Genomic DNA, 5,000 nt, shown 5'->3' with positions numbered 1-5,000 from the left:
TAAATTGTATTCTTCCTTTTCAAACAATATAATATGCTATATTTGAAGATTAACCTTTTCAAATCATAAAATTTGAATACCTAAATTTTAATTTATTAGCTCTATCCTGTATATTGAGCAATTTTATTAAGCTGGGATTGTCTATAAGACATTCTCAACTAATATTTTCATGCTAGTAGATATATCTCATTTCATTATTCTGAAGTATATATATATATATATATGTACATCTATTTATTTTATATATATGTACATCTATCTATTTATACACCTATCTCTGTGTGTGTGTGTGTGTGTGTGTGTGTGTGTGTTTGCATTTATCTATCTATATAAATGTGTACATTCCGTGACGCTTTTCTAACGTCAACAGTGGAGCATGTTTTTGTAAATTTTAACAAAGAGAAATAAAATATTTTAAATACATTTTTAATTTCTAAAATATTACATTCCGTGGTTCAGTTCTGGCGCTAACAGTCTTTTCAGATGGTTTGAGTATATATAAATATACACACACATAAACACAAGTAATATAATACAAGTATATATATATATATATATATATATATATATATATATATATATGTATAAATATATATATATATATGTAATGTATATATATAATGTATGTATATATATATGTATATATATATACATATATATACATATATATATATATATATACATATATATACATATATATATATACATATATATATTTATACATATATATATACATATAATTATATACATATATATATATACATATATATACATATATACATACATGTATATATATATATATATCATGTATATATATATATACATGATATATATAATATATATAACATAATATCATGTATATAACACTGTACCGCTGGTCTGCTTCTCAGTTAACCTCAACATCATAGCCTTCACGTCCAATGTAAACAACTTCTTGTTGAGCCGTCACCATAAATGATCAAATTCTACCCAGTTTACACCATTAACGATTACTACACTACCAACTTACATTCATTAACCCTTATCCTCGAGTGGCCTTCGGGACTTGATTAGTGGTGACTCAAGTAAAAAAAATATAATATATATAATACTAGAAGATGTACCCGGTGTTGCACGGTATTAAACGTAACGTTGAATTATATATATATATATATATATATATATATATATATATATATGTATATATATATATATATATATATATATGTGTGTGTGTGTGTGTGTGTGTGTGTGAAGTAAAAAAAACGAAAGAAACTGAGTATATAAGTAAAAAACAAAATACTCAAGCGAAACCAAGGCCTAAAGACAATGATTCAAGTACGATAACCGTTAGGTCAGCTTGACACAATCTCTAAAAATGTTTTCAAGTCTACTTATTCTTTACATAATATGAACAATTCACACATGCGCATTCGTGAAAGAGTTGACACACAGATAAAAATCCGATCCCCACCCCCCTCAAGTACCAATTTTCAATTTGTACCCCTTTAGCAGCCTTTTTTTCCTGGATGAAAACCGATTAAAAAGTTTTCCACATATCTGAATACCCTATATACTAAATTTCAAGTCTATATTCGTTGACTATATATTAAAAAGTTTTCCACATATCTGAATACCCTATATACCAAATTTCAAGTCTACATTCGTTGACTATATAGGTTAAGAGATGTCCTCACACACACATTCGTGAGCATTTCATATATATATATATATATATATATATATATATATATATATATATATATATATATGCACGCACATATTCATGTTGAAGAAGGTGTAGTAGAGGTTCCTAGGTGTAAGAAAGCCTTCTACTCCAATAGTTTTTTCCCCAGAACTGCTAGACTTTGGAACTCCCTTCCTGGATTCTGCTTTCCCAACTGTACTGACATGCAGAAGTTCAAGTGTAATGTGAACAGATATCTTGCTGCCCACCTCCCTTCATAATACCCCTGCAACTTATGTTTCAGATAGTAGCCCCCTACATCAAAGTGGCACTGTGCTTTGTTTAGGGTGAAAACTGAATTAAAAAAAATAATAATAAAATCTTGGGGACATCTCCATCATTTCAGAAATCATAGGAACAATCGAACTACTTTCAAAATCTGCTCGACAAATATACTCGGTAAATCAAGTGCAAGAGAGATGTGAACAATCGTAATTAAAAGGACGATTAGAATCTTAAAAAGATCTTTTGGTTAAAATATAAAAGATAGCGGATGAACGTTTGGCAGGATGCTCCATCCAGAGTTAGAACAATGTGAAAAGAAAAAAAAAAAAAAAAAAAACGTACGCGCATTCATACTTAAACACACACATATATCTTTTCCAATTGCCGAGCGGTCTTTTTTGTATTTCAGCTGGCATGTTGTATAAAATGGCGCCCAAAAGTTCTTCTTCAGCCATAGTCTTCTCAAGCACTTTCTATCAGTGCATCCGATTATCATCAACTTTTGAGCGCCATTTTATACAACATGCCAGCTGAAATAAAAAAGACTGCTCGGCAATTGGAAAAGATATCCAGAAAAATCAGAAAAAAGAATAAATCTGGCATGTTTAATCAGAAGTGTTTAAATAATGACTTGCTACCAATGTATATATATATATATATATATATATATATATATATATATATATATATATATATATATATATATATATATATATATAATATAAAGCTGAATGTGTGTGTATAAAGTATATAAAGCTGAATGTGTGTGTGTGTGTGTGTGGTCACGAATAGGCTCCTATATGGTTGACTATTTTAAAAAACTGATTGCATATAATGATAGAAGATGTATCGAGACACAGGAATGGGTATGTTTGATCTGGCAGAACGGTGGTTCATTAAAATTGTGGGGTCTGCGTTCGCGCTTGGTCCCCAAAGTATGGAAATAAAAAATTTAAAAAAACGTTTACAAGTGTTTTTGATATAGATGTACATAATAATACATTGATAAGTATGTCTTAACTTAAATAGGGATGGTATAATAAAATTGTGGGGTCTGCGTTCGCGCCTGGCCTCCATAGAATGGAAATAGGCACAAATTTTGATAAAGACTTTTCATATCTATCTGCGTAAGTATACCTTGATAATTATATTTAAGTTTGAAGAAATATGGTATAATAAAATTATAGGGTGTTTGTTCGCACCTGACCTCCACAGAATGGAAATATGCCACAAAGTTTAACAAGGTTTTTTAATATAGATCCACAGAATATTGTGATAAGTGTTTCAGTGTGAACAGGTATGGTATAATAAATTATGGAGTTTATCTATTTTATTTTTACTTTCATCATATTTTGCTTTGGTTTTGATACCCCCAAATTCAACCCAAATTTAAAACCCTTCCTTTTCATAACCTATCATACTTTCATAAATCAGAGCCCATTTTCTGTAGGCTGTTTTTGAACCCAGTCAACGACGGGTACTTTTGTTAGAATATATATATATATATATATATATATATATATATATATATATATATATATATATATATATATATAATTTTTAAGTTTGAAATTGGTTGATGATCGTGATATTACAATAAATATTCACTTGCAAAAAGATGACGTAGTAATAAAGAATGAATAATAGTTTTTTTCAAAATTTAAAAAATACAGCCTTTTTTCTGATGAATTTGATTTTCAAGAATTTCTTTTTGTAATAATAATACAATTATCCGTTCTTCCCTCTCTTCTAACTTTCTCTCTATTTCAATTAATCTTTCAAATTCTCCGCCTACTCCCCTCGTCGTTCAAACTTCCTATTATCATCCTCATAAAATTTATAAAGCAATGATATGTGTGCACGGTGACAAGCAAGATAATAAGCAACGCCATATAAATACCTCAATCCAGCTCTAAAAGTGTGAGGGCGAAACCGGTCAGCTGGCCTCCCATTATTTTTTAATTATGAATATCAAAACATGTATATATATATATATATATATATATATATATATATATATATATATATATATATATATATATATATATATATATAATTTCAAAAGTAAGGACTCTTAATTTTAACTAAAAAATTAAAACATTCAAGAGCTATGAAGATGGAAAAGATACCATTAAAACGATCCACCTTATGTGTTCCAGAATTTATGTTTTCAAGAGTCATCACCATCCTCAATGCACTTTTCAATGATACATCTCTGCTTCTGACGCAGGTTTATGACAGGGATTACTTTCTTTTAGTCTCACACCGTCATTTATTGCAACAGAGAGATGAAACTTTGAAGTCTTGAATGCATAAGTGCAGTCATTATAACAATATAATTTGCAATCTTCTCTCATTCATTCAGGCAGAATAAAAAACAGGAGGCATTACTTTTAAAACAGCCCGTGTGTGTGTGTATATATATATATATATATATATATATATATATATATATATATATATATATATATATATATATATATATATATATATATATAACTTTTTAACAGTTTAACAGTACAAGACTTATATAGAACTTTAAAAATAATACGTAGAAAAACCTTAGGAGCCCTTTTTACCAAAAAACATCAGTAGTTAATCGTTGTAAAAGACAAAAATATAAAAAAGAAAAAATTGAATAAAATTATCACGAAATAGCAAATACTCAGGGGTATATAAGTAAAAAAAATCAATGGGAATTCGTGTAAAATAATATCTATAAATATATAAAATGTATGTACAAATAAGAGGAAGGGGGTATAAGAACCATTAAAATATATATCCGAGCAATTCCAATGATTTAATAAATTCCTTCTGCCGACAAAGAGAGGGCCTGCGTGAAATAATCGAGACTGACTCTAGAATTGTTAATTCACTTTATAATGGCAATCTAACTTCCCCACCTTTCCACAGGAATATATTTGTTGAACTCATGTTGATCTGTACTAAATCAATGGAATTCAGCTTTAATAACGTTATGTACAGTTGGATGGGAAGCCACTTGGGTCCTACATTAGTGGATATTTTTGTGGGTTACTATGAATCGATA

General features: G+C 28.7%; 1 protein-coding gene across 4 annotated transcripts in view; it reads right to left on the bottom strand.

Annotated features, from left to right (window-relative positions):
- The window catches only part of LOC145248827 (uncharacterized), a 338,846-nt gene that overhangs the window by 195,279 nt on the left and 138,567 nt on the right, over positions 1-5,000 (bottom strand). The gene's annotated exons all lie outside the window — the stretch shown is intronic.

This window comes from Euprymna scolopes, chromosome 27 (genome assembly GCF_053919585.1).
Source record: "Euprymna scolopes isolate OS-2025 chromosome 27, ASM5391958v1, whole genome shotgun sequence".
In the NCBI taxonomy this organism is placed as follows: domain Eukaryota; kingdom Metazoa; phylum Mollusca; class Cephalopoda; order Sepiida; family Sepiolidae; genus Euprymna; species Euprymna scolopes.
The sequence above is the reverse complement of the archived record's forward strand: the minus strand, read 5'-3'. Positions and strand labels throughout refer to the sequence as shown.